The 19,307-nt window shown below is 40.7% G+C and overlaps 1 long non-coding RNA gene across 1 annotated transcript in view; it reads right to left on the bottom strand.

The window, feature by feature from the left end:
- The window catches only part of LOC109501989, a 78,426-nt gene extending 67,829 nt beyond the window's left edge, over positions 1–10,597 (bottom strand). The window contains exon 1 of the long non-coding RNA XR_006601069.1: positions 10,162–10,597. This is a non-coding gene — a long non-coding RNA (uncharacterized LOC109501989). The remainder of the gene's footprint in view (positions 1–10,161) is intronic.
- Positions 10,598–19,307: the final 8,710 nt, after the last annotated feature.

Below are 19,307 nucleotides of genomic sequence, written 5' to 3'. Positions count from 1 at the left end.
ATACCTCAATAAAGCTGTTAAAAAGGTATGTATATTTTAGTCAGTAATTCTACGTCAACTTACTTTTACAATCATAACCATTGACGTGATCAAAGCCTTAGTGCTAAGGATGTTTATCACAGCCTCAATTATAAATAGTAAACAACTTGAAATAAATTACATGGTTCAACACTCAACAGTGATTAAATAGAATGTGGTATAGCTTTACAGCTATAATGCTATACAATAATACAATATTATACGTTTTTAAAAAGTATGGAAATATATTTATTAACAATAAAAGATACTCAAGACATTCTGTTAAGCCAAAAAAAATGAGATCATAAAACAGTATGGGATGATTTCATTTAAAAAATAAACACAAGCAGAAGCATACAGAAAATAAAATAGGAGCACCTGGGTGGCTCAGTTCGCTGAGCGTCTGATTCTTGATTTCGGCTCAGGTCATGATCTTACGGTTGTGAGATTGAGCCCCATGTTGGGCTCTACACTGAGTGTAGAGTCTACTTAAGATTCTCTCTCTCTGCCTCTGCCCCTTCCCCCCATTTGTGCACTGTCTCTCTTTAATTTTTTTTTCAACGTTTATTTATTTATTTTTGGGACAGAGAGAGACAGAGCATGAACGGGGGAGGGGCAGAGAGAGAGGGAGACACAGAATCGGAAACAGGCTCCAGGCTCTGAGCCATCAGCCCAGCGCCCGACGCGGGGCTCGAACTCACGGACCGCGAGATCATGACCTGAGCCGAAGTTGGACGCTCAAACGGCTGAGCCACCCAGGCACCCCATTTTTTTTTTAATTTTTTTTAACGTTTATTTTTGAGACAGAGCATGAACGGGGAGGGGCAGAGAGAGAGGGAGACACAGAACCGGAAGCAGGCTCCAGGCTCTGAGCCATCAGCCCAGAGCCCGACGCGGGGCTCGAACTCACGGACCGCGAGATCGTGACCTGGCTGAAGTCAGACGCTTAACCGACTGCACCACCCAGGCGCCCCTCTCTGTCTCTCTTAAAACTAATAATAAATAGATAAAATAAAATAAATATAAAATGAATGCAAATACATGCCTGCATGGAAATAAGTCTGGAAGGGTTACACTAAAATTGTATCTGGTTGACAGGATTCTGGGTGACTTTTCTAGTTCTTTTTTGTCTTTGCTGACCTGCATCTGATAATTTTATACAATCCGAGTATTTATGAAACAAGAACAAAGTAAGATTTAAAGGAAAGTTCTGCAAAGTAGGGATGGCCAATGAGTACAGCAAATAAGTGCGATCAATTGCCCGCATAGGTCTCCTGGTTCACCACCTCAACAAGTGAACTGCCTCATAAAAATCCCTCCCATTATACCATCTATATCATTAATTATTACACTTCAGACTTGTCTAATATTTTGTAGGTCACAGCATGCTTTCATGACATGTCACACTCCATAATTCCTTCTGTCCTTACAATAACCCCATAAGCAATGAGGAAGAGTATACATGCATGTGCACGTATAAATAAAATAATTAATATAATATACACCAGTATGTATATATTACATGTATATACTAATAATTAGTATGTATTTATAGTATATACATGTAGTATATAGTATACTATATACATGTAGTATATATAATATATATACTAGTATACTATATAGTATACTATATAGTATACTATATACTACATGTATATAGTATAATTAATATGTATTTATATATACATATACATTTTTCATTTAGTCCTTATAACAAACTCTGAGGTAGGTATAATTATTCCCATTGTGTAGCTTGGAAAGAGAACTGGGTCACTGTTAAGGGGCTGGCAAAGTTACATTATCATCCCCACTTCAGAGATTGGAAAACAAGAACTGAGCTTCAGAAAGGTTGACGTATGGCAAAATCACACAGCCAGAAAGATAGAGAACCAGGACTTAACCTTTCCATAAGAAGTGATCACCATTATGAGGTCCTACCCAGAACCTTCTGCATTGTCTGAATGCTGACCTTCTTTGAAAGTGGGAAAATAACAGGCGTTGGCGCAAACGGATTTATTTTAGTGCCAGTAGCAAGTAACAAAAGTTGAAAGAAATGGTGGATCCTTTCCAACCGGTTGTCCAGTAGGTGTTTGGCCTACTTTCTCTCTTCATGGAGTTTGGGTCTTTAAAAAGGTGATTTTCTTTCTTCAGATTTAGGCCTTCATTTGGATTTGAGTAAGCACAAGCCACAATGTTCTGCTCATATAAAGGGCTTAATACAAATGGGTCAAGTCAGTTTGGTGATGGATTTAAGGCAAAAACTGCAATGTTCAACATAACAAATGTAAAAGCACATTCTTTTTGGAAGCCGATGCTCCGAATATTAAAACACGTGTTTGAGTGGATTCAACATCTTATAATGCCTTTTAGGAACCAGGCACTATAAATATGTGCATGTAGTGCTGTGAGCAGTCAGGAGAAGTGAGAACAGGTAGTAGTTGCTCATGAATCCAGGGTTGTTTTTACAGCTGCCAACACTCAGGAATAATAATATCTATTTTTATGGAGTGCTTACTGTGTGGCAGGCATTGGGCTTAGTGCTTTCTATGCAGGATCTTACAAAATTTTCCTTCCGACAACCCCATGAGGAAGGTACCGTTTTTAATTTTTTTTTTTAACGTTGATTTATGTTTGAGAGACAGAGCACAAGCAGGGGAATGGCAGAGAGAGAAGGCGACACAGAATCAGAAGCAGGCTCCAGGCTCTGAGCTGTCAGCACAGAGCCCGATGCAGGGCTCAAACTCCCAAACCAGGGGATCATGACCTGAGCCAAAGTCAGATGCTTAACTGATTAAGCCACCCAGTTACCCCCAGGAAGGTACCATTTTTATTCTCTTTTTGTGAGGACACTGAGGCTTAGCTACAGTGGTAACTTACTCAAGGCCACATGGCTAATACTTGGCATAGATAGAACTCAAAGCCAGATCTGTTGGACTCTTACTTTGGACTGTGCTCTAAAGTAGACTCTTATTCATTGGACCTTATACTGCCGCCTCTGAGAATGGCAGTCACAGGTACCCCTCCTCTTTGCATCAACTAGGTGTATTCTCAGAATGTTCCTGAAGACCTCTAAAGTAGTAAGAAATACCACATTCGTACATTATACCAATTTCAACGAAAGTCTCTAAGCACGAGGGAGATAACTACTTCCTGAAGTTGGAAATTTTAATTAGCTGGTAAGGAATAGAATGAGAGATAGTTAAAATTTTTAAATGTTTATTCATTTTTGAGAGACAGAGAGAGACAGAGGGACAGATTGAGAGGGAGACACAGAATCCGTAGAAGGCTTCAGGCTCTGAGCTCCAGGCTGTCAGCACAGAGCCCAAAGCTGGGCTTGAACCCACAGACCATGAGATCATGACCTCAGCTGAAGTCAAAAGCCCAACCAACTGAGCCACCCAGGCACCCCTAGAATGAGAGATACTTAAAGTCCATTAATTCATTCAGCTCAGATTTCCAGGTGACTATGGAGGTGACAGGCCTTTTTTTGAAGCCCAGAGTATCTGGATTTGACCGTACACAGTCCTGACTTCAAGGAGCCCATGTGTAGTGGTAGATATATGAGCACCAAAAACTAACTGTCACACCGTATTAGAGGTGTTATAGTGACATCAGCATAGTGTTTTATATTTTTAACCTCTAACAAATGTAGGCACTGATCAACCAGGAAGTTTGGACCCCACCTGTAGACTACTGGTGTGACTGTGAACTCCTTCTAGGAAATGTCAGCTTTGAAAAGTGATGTATGGAAGAGAGGGAACGCCTAAAGCAAGGTAGTAGTCAATGATTCAAATTGAAAAATGAGTTGTATTTCACTAGGTTAAGAAAAGCCAAAAGGGCATTCTACAAAAGAACAGTATGAACAAAAGAAAGGCAAGGAGGCCAGAAGGTGCCTGACCAATGGGCCAGGGATACTAGGAAGTGGGTACCTAATGGGAAGAGTAGGAAACACACTGGGAAAGGCTGTCAGAGCAACATTCTGAAGGGCCTTGAATGTCATGGTGAATAATTTGACCTTCCTTTGCAGGGCTGGCAATGTGGAGCCTTCACAGTATTTTTGAGCAGGAAAATGATACAAATATAAACTGGTAAGAATCATTAGAAATGTCCTAGTCCATCTTCCTTAAAAATGCAGGTGTCTGTCTCTGAGAATTGATCAGCCAACTGCTCTATGAATATGTTCCAGAATAAGCAACTTATCCTTCTTAAAGTAGTCTGTTTCTTTGCCAGGGGAAATACTTTCTCAAATGCTTTTTTAAGGAAGATACACTTGTTTATGGTATTGAATGAATGAATGGACGAATGGATTTTGCTATACTGTCTCTGCAGAATGAAATACACAATAACTCCCCATTGTTTCCGACGTTTGTAGTTAAATTTGTTCAGTAATCTCCTTTGTGACCTAAGATTTCCAGCCCCCTCCACTATTTTGATTGCTCTCCTTCTGAATATAGTACTTTAAAAAAGTTTTTAAGTTTATTTATCTTGAGAGAGAGGAAAAGCACGAATCAGTGAGGGGCAGAGAGAAAGGAGAGAGAGAATCCCAAGCAAACTCCACCCTGTCAGCAAGAAGCCCGACGTGGGGCTCGAATTCACCAACGGTGAGATCATAACCTGAACCAAAGTCAGAGTTTCAACCAATGGAACCACCCTAGTGCACCCTGAATATAGTACTTTTAATTTATTATATCCCTGTGATGTCCAAGGCTAGACAATGGACATCCCATACAATCTATCTAGGACATTCCTGTTCTTCCTCTGGAAACTCTCCTTTAGCCTCAGTTTTTGTTAATCACTATTTTTTTAAGCCTTTAAGATTTGCTTATTCCAAAAATTAATACAATGCTCATTATAAAATAAGTCAGATAATACAGTGTATATAAAGTGAAAAATATAGTCCTCTCTTCCTCCTAGTTCCACTGCTGAAAAATAACCACCATGAGCTTTTTTACGTGTCCTTCTAGCCTTTATCCATATACTAACACACTGTGATTATTCCATTATCAGAATTTAATTCAGATTTTTAACATCTGGCTGACCTTTGTCTCTGCAAGCTCATCCAGAGATTGGGGTCAGCCAAACCTCATCTGTCCCATGTTGGGGAACTTTGCTGGTTCTGTGACTAGAAGCAGTGCTTTATTATTACTGTTTGTTGGATTTCATCATGCTGGTTTGGGCCCATTGTTCCAACATGTAGCAGTCTGATTCTTTGCTTTATATCACCCATAGACTTAATAAGTGATCTCAGCAGGGGAGCCCTGTTGGCCCATCCCATTTAAAATCCTTTGGTGTCTTCCCACAAAAACTCTGAGCTTCCATTTCCTCATCTGTAAAGGTAAGGAGAATGATCTGATGGTCTTTGAGATTCCTCTCTGCTTTAGAAATCTTTGGAACTGTTGGAGGTGTGACATGTCCTGCTAAGTAAGCCTCCTTCTAGCAGTAGCCAATGCTTGACGACCTAGGGAAGTCCATGTTTCCAAAACATATTATAGAAGGTGAAGACAATTATCCTGGGAAGCTAATCAAGGACAAAGCAAACAGCTTTGAGGAAATTATCCAGGCTTCAGTTTTGAAAGATGGGACACCGTAAGGTCAACAGGATATGAAAACATTTGCAGCAATTCTAAAAAGAGGGACCTAGCTTAGTACTGTTTCCAAGTTTAAGTGCTGGATACATTTTTTTTTTCTGGAGGGGGAGTTTGATTTAAAAAAAAAAAAAAAATCAAACCTGTGTGTTATAACTGTGGCTCTGGCTTCCACAAAGGTCAACTGGAAGTTAGTAACTTCTGAAGGTGACTTAATTGCTTGGCTAGGCAATTCTTTTGGATGGGAATCTTTGCCTAACCAGCCTTGTGAGACTTTTCTTGAAATGGAATTTAGTTCTACCTCAAAAACCTTGTCCTCACTTAACCCTGGGGAAAAAAAGAGAGCCCCGCAAAGCAGGGCAAGGAGAGCCTTGAAGTGTAATTAATGTATGAGTACACTTTAATTATTTGGCTGAAATACATTACGGGAATAATTTTCATTTTTTAAACGATTTAATTTTTCCTCTTCTAGCGTAAAGGATTTAGCAGTTCCTGATTTTTTTTTCTCAAGGGCATATTTGCAGGATTCTGTATGACCAGAAACCATTGTTCTTCCCTCCACGCCACATACCACAGTAGGGAATATTGCTGCACTTGGCCTTGACTGATTTTAGGGAATAGAAGTACAGAAGTGCTTTTAGGAATAGGGGAGGTGATAGAAAGGGAAATCCATTGCATAAGTCACCAAGATGATTAGAATTAAGTGAAGCTACCAGAACAGAAGGTGTCCAAGCATCATTTGGCAAGAGCAAGGATTCTGGAGCCAGACTGCTGAGTTCAAATCACCCACAAATGTAGGGCCAACTAATCTTTGACAAAGCAGGAAAGAGTATCTAATGGAAAAAAGTCTCTTTAGCAAATGGTGCTGGGAAAACTGGATAGCAACATATAGAAGAATGAAACTGGACGACTTTCTTACACCTAGAAAAATAAACTCAAAATGGATGAAAGACCTAAATATGAGACAGGAAACCATCAAAACCCTAGAGGAGAAAACAGGCAATTTCCTCTTTGACCTCAGCCACAGCAACTTCTTGCTCAACACGTCTCCAAAGGCAAGGGAAATTAAAGCAAAATTGAACTATTGGGACCTCATCAAGATAAAGAAACAATTAATGAAACTAAAAGACAACCGACAGAATGGGAGAAGATATTTGCAAATGACATATTGGATAAAGGGTTAGTATCCCAAATCTATAAAGAACTTATCAAACTCAACACCCAAAAATCAAATAATCCAGTGACGAAATGGGCAGAAGACATGAATAGACACTTTTCCAAAGAAGACATTCAGATAGCCAACAGACACATGGAAAGATGCTTAACATTGCTCATATCAGGGAAATAGAATCAAAACCACAATGACATATCACCTCACACCTGTCAAAATGGCTAAAAACAAAAACACAAGAAACAAGTTTGGCAAGGATGTGGAAAAATGGGAGCCCTCTTGAGCTGTTGGTGGGAATGCAACCTGGTACAGCCACTCTGGAAAATAGTGTGGAGGTTCCTCAAAAAAATAAAAATAGAACTATCCTACAACCCAGCAATAGCACTACTAGGAATTTATCCAAAGGATACAGGAGTGCTGATTCATAGGGGCACATATACCCCAATGCTTATAGCAGTGCTATCAACAACAGCCAGATTATGGAAAAAGCCCAAATGCCCATCAACTGATGAATGGATAGAGAAGATGTGGTTTCTATATATAATGGAATACTACTTGGCAGTGAGAAAGAATGAAATCTTGCCATTTGCAGCAATGTGGATGAAACTCGAGGGTATTATGCTAAGTGAAATAAGTCAGAGAAAGACAGATATCATATGCATCATATGTTTTCACTCATATGTGGAATTTGAGAAACTTAACAGAAGACCATGGGGGAAGAGAAGGGGAAAAAATAGTTTCAAACAGAGAGGGAGGCAAACCATAACAGACTCTTGAATACAGAGAACAAACTGAGGGTTGATGGTGGGGCAGAGGGGAAAATGAGTCATGGGCATGGAGGACAGCACTTGTTGGGATGAGCACTGGGTGTTATATGTAAGCAATGAATCATGGGAATATACTCTGAAGCCAAGAGCACACTGTATACATTGTATGTTAGATAACTTGACAATAAATTATATTTAAAAAAAAAACAATAAGACACACACACACACACACACACACACACACACACACACAAATCACCCCATACCAGTTGCATGACCTTTGTCAAGTGTTACTTAACCTCTACGTACCTGCTTTTTCATCTATAAATTTGAGATAATAACGCCTGCTTCAGGGAGCTGTTGTGCACATCAAATGAGTTAAGACATGAAAAGAGCTTAGGGTAGTACCTGGCTCAGAAGAAGTCTCAATAAAAGTTTTACATACAATGTGCACAAGTTATATGCATATTTGTAATACTTATTCAAATACTAATGAGACCTTCACACGTATTAGGATAACTATTGTTTCAATCAGCGTTCAGAAAGAGGATCAACAGGAAATTATATATTTAATATCTATTAATATATATAAATTATTATATTTATCATATATTTATTTATTATAAGTAGTTGAGTCAGATGGTTATTGAGGCTGGCAAGTACAAAAATCTCCAGGGTAGACCAGAAGGCTGGGGAACCAGGAAGAGTCAATATTCCAATTCTAGTCTGAAAGCCAGCGGCTAGGCAATTCTACAACTCAGAAGGGTAAGTCTCTTTGTTCTGCTTAAGCCTTCAACTGATTGGATGCGCCCAGTCACGTTATGAAGGGAACTCTGCTTCAGTCAAAACCCAATGACTTAATTGTGAATCTCATCCAGACACATTCTCACAGAAACACCCAAAATAATGTTTGACCAACTCTCTGGGCACCAAGGCCCAGCTAAATTAATACTCAGAATTAATCATTGCCGCTATTAGCAAATAAACAGAAAACAACAAGGGTTGACAAGGATGTGGAGAAAATGGAACCCCTATACATTGCTGGCAGGCATATAAAATGGTGCAGTGGTTGTGGAAAATTGTATGCAATTCCTCAGAAAATTAAACAGAATTACCATTTGATTAGCAATTGCATTTCTGAGCATATACATAAAAGCAGGGACTGGAACAGATCTTTGTATGCTCATATTCGTCATGTTCAGAACAGCATAATTTACGGTGGCCAACAGGTGAGAACCTGCTTCCCCAAATAACCTGTATCTCTAATATCTACTCCAGTCAAGGGCAGGGCAGCTACCTGCCTTGGAGCCTCACCCTGGCAATAATCACAGACTTGCAAATCCTGATGATGATGATGATGATGGTGGTGGTGGTGGTGGTGTCGGCTGCGGCAGCTAATGCTTACAATCTGGCCCACTTACTATGTAATAGAAACTTACAATTTCTGTGTTTCACATGTCTTATCTTAGTGAAATAATTCTATGAGTTAAAAACTGCTACTATCACTCCTTTTTACAGGTGGGAAAACTGAGGCACACGCCAATTTCATATACCAAGAAAGTGACAGTCTGGGATTCCAACCCAGCCAGTCTGACTCCAAATTCCATGCTCTTCACCACTGCACATTATTCCCTGAAGAGGCTTAATCAGGTGATTCCCAACCTGTGACCACAGGGTGGTCATGGAGCTAATAACGCACGGTGCCTGAATCCATATGGCCGGCAAGCATGATCTGTAAACAAATATATAATGCCTGAGACGTTGATGTACAAATACTTTTCAAATATAGATAGATGCTTCTGTGATGAATAAAATATCAATTCAGCTTAAAATATTGAATACATTGTGACTTTTACTCATTATATAGTTTCTTTATCACAGATAAAAGGGAGAAACAAAGCCCATCGTGATATATTCAATTATAGTCTTCTTTTCACCTTATTTTGAGACACTGATAGATTTGCTTTTTCCTAATGTTTTAGAGAAACAAATCAAAGGAATAAACAAGTATAAATTCTAAACGAAGTTGACTTAAAATTTTTTTTATCGAAGCATAACATCTATAGGGAAGAGCGCACATACATATCAGAAATAGCTGGGCGAATTTTCATAAACTGAAACCACAGTGTAACCAGCACCCAGATCAGAAACAAGAACATCACCAGCATTCCAGAAGCTTCTTCCTGCTTCTTGCAATCACTATCCAACTCCCTTCAAGTGTAACCCTTTGTATCAGGTAGAATTGTGTCTCCCAAAAAAGATATACTTAAGTCTTAACCACCAGTACCTGTGAAGGGGATCTTATTTGGATGTAGGGTCTTTGCAGATATAATCAAGTTAAAATGAGGTCATCCTGGATTAGGGTGGGCCCTAATCCTTAGTTTTCTCACATTTTCTTTCTGGGGATCTCTGAGAAACTTGTTATGGAGGTAAATTATCTGTGCTTTTCCTGTGCTGGTTCAGTGAAGCAATTTACATGCAATAATAAACAAATAATAAAATTATACTTGGAAAGATGAAAAGCCATGAGAGAAAATGATTTTATTAGTTTGCTAGGACTGCCATAACAAAACACCACGAACTGGGTGGCTTAAACAACAGAAATTTATTTACTCACAGTTCTGGAGTCAGAAAGTCCAAGGTCAAGGTGTCTTATGAGGTCCCTCTCCTTGGCTTGCAATGGCTACCATCTTGCTGTGACCTCACATGGTCTTCCCTCTGCACATGCTTGTTTGTGTCCTAATATCCTCTAATAAGTCAGATGGGATTAGAGCCCACCCTAACAGCCTCATTTTAACTTAATTCCCTCTCTTTAAAGGCCCCATCTCCACATACACTCACATTCTGAGGTCCTCAGGGTTAGGGCTTTAACATACAAATTTGGCTGGGGGGGGAGGGGGAGGGGAGGGAGCAGGGACACAATTTAACCATAACAGTGATTTAAAACTGTTTTCACTTGAAACTTCTAGGTTGGCTCTGATCTCACAATGGAGGACTTTTGCATAGCAGGTTTTAGACAGTAAAGCCTGAGCCAAGGAGATTGTGGGTGGGCAGCCCTAACACAGAGGCTGTCTCTGAGGCCTCAGGATCAGATGTCATGTGTTGTTGTTGCTGCTTTTCTTTTCTTTTTTATGTAAAGATGTTCTGGTTTTTAAATGGGGAAGGAAATGCCAAGTGAGGTTTTAAATCGTCTTCCACGATGAGATCCGACACCAGTATTTTCATATGTAACAGCCGTACTGCCCGTGACGGACAGTGATTACCTTAGAAGGAAACTTTCCCAAGCTTCCCTTTTCAATGAGGGTACACACTTTCCAAGGTTATGACGCCTGACCCTCACTGTTGTCGTTTACATACTGTATTTTGTTTTGTAGTATTTCATTGACAGGTTTGTAAACAGGGGCTTTTGTCATCACTTAGGAATGAAAGCAAATGAGTAAATGCTCCCTCATTTAAGGAGCCTTGCTGAGTGCTCACAACGTGCCAGTCAGTCTGCTATATGGTGTAGTGGAGGAGACAAAAGAGGGTAGAGATAATTTTCCAGGAAGCACGATAGGTGTTGTGATATGGTTAGCCAGAATGCTTTCAACCCGGATGCTCATTTCTCTGAGAATTGCTGCCTTCTGATCCACAGGAATAGGACCTGGCAATGATGTGGCACAGTGATCCTGCCACTCGGCTATAACAGATGAGCTCAGAGGTGGACAGCTATCCAAACTCGGTGAATTATGGTCCATCTCTTTTGGGATTGTGGTTCAGGGATGCTCATCATCTTTGCTGATGACTTGAACTAAGGCCACGTGAATTCGGAAGCTGTGGGTGGTCATCTGCTGCCGCTGCTTGGCCAAATAGACAACCAGTCTATAAACAGGGGAGAATAAAACTTACTCTTAGATACAAAGATGGAGTACCACGTGAAGGGATAGAGAGAGAGAGAGAGATACCGAGACAGAGGACAGAGGGAGAAAGACGGGCACTATTGGTATTTAGGGCAGGATAATTCTTTGTTGCTGGGGACTGGCATGTGTACTATAGGATGTTTAGCAGCATCCCTGGGATCTACCCACCAGATGCTGGTAGCACTCTCCCGTTGTAATAATTGGAGATGTCTCCAGACAGTGCCAACTGTCCCCAGTGGGGGTAGATTGGGAGTGGAGGCAAAATCATACCTCCACGGAGAACCACTGTGCCAGAGAGAGTGAGGTTCTGTTATTTGCAACTGAAAGGGCGCTCACTGAGACCCTTCCTGGAGGAGGTTAGGCTCTCTCCAAGCATCTTGATGCTCAGAGGAGAGGCAGCAGAAAGGATGCTTGGACAGAGGAGCTAGACAGGATGTTGGTGCTAGACTCTTTGAGAAGACAAACAATTTAGAGAAGCAAGGTTTCTACTATTAGAGGTCACTACAGGGAGAATGATATGATTTTCAATTGAACAGCTCTTGAACATTTGAAGCATAAATACGGTCAACTCTTATTTTTCTAAATTGAATTTAAACTAGCTGGAGCACCCATTTACCACATTATCAGGAATAATCACTCTTTTTGGTTCCTTTTTCCACCATGATTATCTGAAACAAAGTCTGGAGCTTAGACAGCTCAAAAGGGAAGTCAATTCTACTTTTAACCCCAAGGGAAAGAGAACATTGGTTCTATGCAGAAATCTTCAAACTCTGTTGTTGGTGAACTTCTATCAGTAAAGCCTTATTGAGGTTGTCTCCCCAGGGTATGTATGTTTGTATGTATACATTTGCTTATTTATAAACCATAGTCCTTTTATATTAATATATTAAATTTTATACTAGTATACTATGTTATATTATAAAACACGGAAAACACTAACATTTTAAAACAATTAAAAATCCATATAGTCCATACAATGGAGTAGTATTCAGCCATAAAAAGGAATGAGCTACAGGTGCATGCTATTACATGAATGAAACTTGAAAACGTTATGCTAAGTGAAAAAAGCCAGTAACGAAAGACCACACGAGATATGATTCCCTTTATATGCAAGTTCAAAATAGGAAAATCTATGGAGACAGAAGGTAGATTAGTGATTGCTTAAGACTAGTAGGCATACCAGGTAATAGGAGGATAGTACCTAGGGGGTTTGGGGTTTCTTTTTGAGATGATGAATTGTTCTAAAATGGCTATGATAATGATTGCGTATATTTGTAAATATACTAAAGCCATTGAATTGTATACATTAAGTTGGTGAATTGTATAGTATATGAATTTGATCTTAACCAAGCTGTTTTTTTCAATGGATACAAATGAAAGTTCTCTTGTATCCCCTTACCTCTTGGTTTGTGCTCTTTTGGGGAAGCACACCTCACTTGGGAGAGCTCAGGGGTATTGGATCAGACCCATTCTGGCAATGGCCTTCCACTGCCACATTCCAGGGCTATGAAAAGCTGGTCATCCTTCCATTCACTCAATATAATGACTGAGGTAAAAACGTTTCAGCACCAAACATTGGCAATGATGTTGAGATGCTGGTGTGGTGAAGCTGTAACGCTCATTCATTCTTTGTGGGAGTGTAAATTGGCACACCAGTTTACTGTTAAAACCTCATATATGCATTCCCCACATCCCAGTAATTTCATATCTTGGTATTTACTCAACAAAAATGCAAACAAAAGAGATGTGCTAGAATGTTTATAGTAGTGTTGTTCACAATAGCCCCAAACCAGAAACAACCTAGATGGGCATCAACAGTAGAATGGGCAAATAAATTACAGCATATTCATACAATGAAATTCTAGTCAGTAATGAGAATGTGTGAATCTTCTACACAATAAAGGAATGGATCTCATGAAAATAACTCGCGCAAAAGAAGCCAGACACAAAGGAGCATGTACTGTATGATTCCATTTAGATGAAGAACAGATAAAGCTAATCTTTGTTGTCCAATTCAGGCTAATGAGGACTTTTCAGGATGGGGCAGAGGCTAATGACAGGCCATGAGTGGGAGGGTTCTGGGTGGCTGGCAACGTTCTATATCTTGACCTAGGTGGTAGCTACATGGTTGGGTTCACTTTATAAAAATTTGTCGAGCTACTGCAATTAGATTTTTGCCTTCTCTCTGCATGTGTTATACTTTAATAATACATTTAATTTGAAATAAGTGAAGTGAAAAAATGTAAATAAATAAAGTTGAGGCAGAAACTGCCAGGGCCCTGATAGGAATAGGTGGCTTACTCTAAAGTTTTGCCTCTATGACCCAGCTCAGCTCCCAGGACAGAAGGCTACCAGGGTCCTCCAAGTGATGCCAGGCCACACCCTCTGCCTCCTACACACTGTGCAGGATCAAGGAAGCCTCCACCTTCCCAAGTCCTCAGCTCTTTCTGCCCCTCACACAGCCCTTTCCACCCTCTTCCCCACCTCCATGGGCCAACCACCCAGGAGGGTTTTATGAGGACTATTTAAACATCATTCTCTTTCATATCCAGAACCGCTTGCCCTTTCCTGGGAAATGCAGAGGGGTCAGACCAGTTCTTTTTCAACCTTAAACAAAGGATTGATTTCCCAGTTCACACCATTTCCAGTCAATTGCAGCTATCTACTCGCCCTTTCGTGAGAAACTCTCCTCTGGACTCAAGGGAGCTGTGTATCTACCTCTCTAAGGGAGGCTCTCTCCCTGCCCTTGGCAATAACTCTTGCTTATGGAGGGCTTTCTCTTCATTGCATCCTGTGCTAGGTGCTTTCGATGCATCATCACATTTAATCTTGGGAGGTAGGTACTATCACTTTCCAGACAAGGAAGCAAGAGACAGCAAACCATTTGCGAAGGCAATTCATTCCTGTAAACCACCTTCCAGTGGTTCCCAGGTGAATTCATAAAACATCTCTCAGAAGAGTGAGGGGGAAAAATTGTTCTTGCTAAGCATCTCACTTCAATTATAGATTATATAAATACAATGACATGAGGGAAGTATGTTAAATGCCAAAGAGAGACATAAACAAAGGAGGGGTGAGATATCATCACACAGAGGATGGCAGGACACGTGGCCCTGAGGAGGTGGTGTTGGCCTCAATGATTGGGCAGGAGCTGGACAGGCAGAGATGGGGGGACCCCACTGGACCAATGCAGGGAGAGCTGGACATGATTGGAATGCAACTGGAGATCCAGAGTGAGGTCCAGAGAATGTGGAAGAGTAATTGAGAGGTGGGGCTAGAAAAAGAGGCAGGGTACACCCCACTGTCAGTGTGTTGGTGAATTTTATGTGGCAGCTTGACTGGGTGTTCAGATATTTGGTCAAACATTGCTCTACATGTTTCTGAGAAGGTGTTTTTGGATGAGTTTAACATTTAAATCAACAGACTGAATAAAGCAGATTGCCTTCCCTACTGTGGGTGGGCTCCATCCAATCAGTTCCAAAATAAAGCAAAAAGGCTCATGTGATTATGGCAGGTGACTGGTCCTGGGATCTGAAGGGTGAGGCAGCAAGCTAAAGCCCCAGGAGACCCAGTGGTGTAGTTCCAGTCCAAAGGCCAGTAGGCTCCTGACCCAGGAAAAGCCAATTCGATTCTCTCTCACCATCAGGTCTCTGCTCAAAGGTCTTCCCAGAGTGGACTTCCCTGACCATCCTAAAGTAGCCACCCCCCCCCCACCATCATCACTTTTAGTCTAAGTATCCCTTTCTATATTCTTTACAGCACTTACCCCTATCTGAAACTATATATTTGATTTTTATCTCTCCAATAGCACATAATCTCCATGATTATTATTAAGAGTTCACTGCTATATCAACAGCTTTAAGAATAGCAGCTGACACACAATAGATGTTCAATAAATATTTGTTGAAGGAAGGAAGGAATTTTAACATTGCATTTGTCTTTATTATGGGAGGTACCAGTTCTCTTGGGCTCATCACTGTGCCTCCATCAGCTTAGCACAGTGCCTTGCTAAGGAGAATTTAGGAAAATACACTGGCATGAGTAACTGCCTGGATTCTGGTTATTTCTAGACTTGCTTCTCTTCCACTCTGAATTATAAACTCTCTGAAGGCAGGGACCACCTGTCTATGCCCCATCACCTGTCACAAAGCTTTGTGCATTGTAGGCCATGAGTGTGTTGAAGCTGATTGAATCAAGTCTCTAAAGTGGAGAGTAATTGCTATGCACCTACAAAGGACTCCATCAATATTTTTAAGTTGCTACTAAACATTTCCATTCAAACCTTCCATTATTGGGTTCCTTATGAAGAAGGAACACACAAATTAAACAAGAGAATGACCACTTGGGGAAGATTTGGCTCTCATTTTGATTCATTGGATGGTTTTATGTCTACAACACTGGCAACCTGCTATTTGTGCCACAATTATTTTGTTGAATATAGGAATGGATCCACTTACAGTGTGATTGGATTCTCCTTAAAGTGCCACTTTTGCCATTTTTAAAGGATGCATCTCTAAACTACCATTTCTGGACATAGTGTTTCGGAAAGTTGCATCTTTAGTGAGATACAATGGCCTTGATGAGAAATGCTTTTTAGAATAAGCAAGTGAAGGAGAAAAGACACTTCTTCTTTTGATCGGAGGGTCACAAGAGAATGGAATTGTCAAACTTTTGCCCCCGCGAGAGAGCTAAAGTGCTGAGCTTAAGCTGTTTCATTACAGGGGGAAGTGAAGAGTGGAAACGAGAGGAGGGAAAGAATGTTAGTGTTATTTAGTTAATTTCCTGTGGAAAACTCTAAGCATGCTATGCGAATGATCTCGATCTGCAGTGTCCATCTGGAGCTTGGCTTCTTCAGTTGGGTCAGGGCTGTGTGCGGGCACCGCAGCACGGAGATGATGCAAGTTCTCTTTTCATCCACACCTTCACTTGTTACATGCAAAGCTCAGGAGAATTTGTATTCTCTCTGATTCTGGGGAAATCAAATTTAGAAACAGGACAGAAAGAGAATTTTCTAGAATCTAATGATTCCCATTATAAGCCAAAGGCAAAATGTTAGCTCAGGGCGGCGTGATAATGAAGCTGGTCATTAACAGCTAGGAAATACCATTCCTGCAGATCGTGCTCTGGTGAACCACGTGAAATGGGCTGGAAGATTACAGATTGCCAATATACCCTGCTCTCCCTGATCTGTCGCACGGTGAGAGTTGAGGGTTGTCACAGGTTGCCTGTTTGTGTGAAAACAAAAGAAGCTGAGTAAAGCTGGAAGGAATCTGTAAAAAATCTGGAAACAATATGGAAGGGTGATTTTTTCAAAGGTGATCAGATTCCAAGGGATGGAACAGGATTTTTTATCCATAAGGAATGTACATAATTCCAAATGAAAAAAAAAAAAAAAAAGGTAACCCCCTACCACAAAGAATTCAGTTCCCATAAGAAACTAAAGCTTTTTTGCCAAATGGCTATGAATCATGCACCAAGAGAAATTTTATCTTTATAACTGATAAGTTTTTTAAAATTACCATGGAAAACAAGTACTATATATTTTAAATTCTGGTAGAATATGCAGACCCCAGTTTAAGAAATACTGTGTTGAAGAAGGTCTGGCTTCTGTCAACTTTAACTCCTATCATATGGTCACAGGCTTATAACTGACATTTCTGGAATAAGCCTAAAAGTATGTTAACTATTACTTAGAGGTAAAAGAGAAAATGCATACAAATTTAGTGCATTTCTTTAATATGACTTTGCTTCTATTTCTGTGAGCCATGAAGCATCTAGTTTTACAAACATGTCTTCCCCCAAAATGGTTTGTTGAGTTAGTATTACAGGTTAAACCCTTCAGTTTACCAGAACACTCAGGATACATGTTCTGGAACTTTGGTGATCAGATCCTAAAGACTAAGAGCAAAGATCCATACAACTCCAAGGCATAGAAGCAGAGAAGTGCTGAAGTTGCTAATCCTGGCTCTTGAAGGCCGATTGTTAAATAGGAATTTTATAAACTAATTGATAAAGTGATGTTATCTTGAAATCTGCTGTGGTAGGAATATTTACACCATGGAAATTGGCACACACTACATATCTTAGCTTTTTTTTTTTTTTTTTTTTTTTTTTTTTTAGAACCATTTTACCAGCACACCTCACTACATAGAAGGATTTTTGGAAGCAGGCAAAATCAGAAGCTGGCAAGTTAAGCCCAGGAGTCCAGTCCAACTGAGAGGCATGTGGTGGTTAAGAGCATTGGCCTCAGAGTCAGGCAGACAAGGTTCCTGATCCCAGATTGCCGGTCAGAGTTGTATGACCCTGGCCAACTCAGTTAGTTACCTGAGCCTGAGTTTCCTCGTTTGTAAAATAGGATGATAGCCACCTCACATGTCTGTGAAGATTAGGTAAAACAATATGTGTATAATCACAACCTCACCTGGCACATAGTAGCCACATATGGGTTGAATATTGAGTAAGTCAGTTCCAAGCACACACTTGTTAGCTCAATTTCCTCATAGACCTCTGGGTCCAAGCCACTTCTTATCCAATTCTTACCACACCTGAGGTCTCATCTGGCCTCTCTATGCCTTGTCTTTTTTTTTTTTAAGTTATTTTTTTTTATTTTTTTTTAACGTTTATTTATTTTTGAGACAGAGAGAGACAGAGCATGAACAGGGGAGGGGCAGAGAGAGAGGGTGACACAGAATCTGAAACAGGCTCCAGGCTCTGAGCTGTCAGCACAGAGCCCAACGTGGGGCTCGAACCCACGGACTGTGAGATCATGACCCGAGCCAAAGTTGGCCGCTTAACCGACCAAGCCACCCAGGCGCCCCATCTACACCTTGTCTTTAAGCTCCTGTTTGCCCATGCTCTCTTGTTCTCTTGCTCTCTCTCTCTCTGTCTCTCTCTCTCCCTCTATGCCTGACTTCCAGGGCCTCATGGACTGGCAGAAGCGGGGGGTGGGGGTTGGGGGAATGGGGGCTGAGTTTATCTGTAATTCACATGTTGAACAAGCATAACGTGTGACATAATCAAAACACAATTTCATATTTGTCTCTCACCATTTCTTTTTTTTAGCATTAAAAAAAAATATTTATTTATTTTAAGAGAGAGAGGTAGTGGGGAGGGGCAGAGAGAGAGAGGGAGAGAGAATCCCAAGCAGGTTCTGTGTTGTCAGCTCAGAGCCTGATGAGGGGCTTAAACCAACAAACCGAGAGACCATGATCTGAGCCAAAACCAAGAGCTGGATGCACAACCGACTGAGCCACCCAAGCGCCCCCTCCCCCCATTTCTTTAAAAGTGATTCAGTGACCAGTCCGATGGTTCCTCAAAAGGTTAAAACATAGACCTAAGTGTATACCCGAGAGAAATGAAAACATGTGTCCAAACAAAAGCTTGCATACCAATGTTCATAGCAGCATTATTCATAATAGCCAGAAGTGGAAACAGTCCAAATGTCCATCATCTGGTAAGTGGATAAACAAAATGTGATACATTCATATAATGGAATATTATTGAGCAAGAAAAAGGAATGAAGCCCGGATACATGACATAGCATGAATGAACCATGAAAATATGTTCATATTTTCCCTTGTGGGGAAATGGGGAGTGACTGCTAACGGGGATGGGTTTCTCTTTGGGGTGATGAAAATGTTATAAAATTGACTGTAGCAAGGGTGGTGTTAGACTTGGGGTGAAGGAGGTAGAACTGCCCACCCTCCTCGGGGACAGAGAGGACTTGCATGGCACCTGCCCAAGGAATCTTTTCCACAGATTCTCTCTTCCACACTCTGACCCCGTGATCTGGCTCAGGAATTCAAGGGTCACAGAATTGTTCTTGGAAATTTGCTTTGTAAGTTTTGCAGTTGTAAATGTGACC

The sequence above is a fragment of the Felis catus genome, chromosome B4 (assembly GCF_018350175.1).
Source record: "Felis catus isolate Fca126 chromosome B4, F.catus_Fca126_mat1.0, whole genome shotgun sequence".
NCBI classification, from domain to species: domain Eukaryota; kingdom Metazoa; phylum Chordata; class Mammalia; order Carnivora; family Felidae; genus Felis; species Felis catus.
This window is presented reverse-complemented; position numbering and strand designations above follow the sequence as displayed.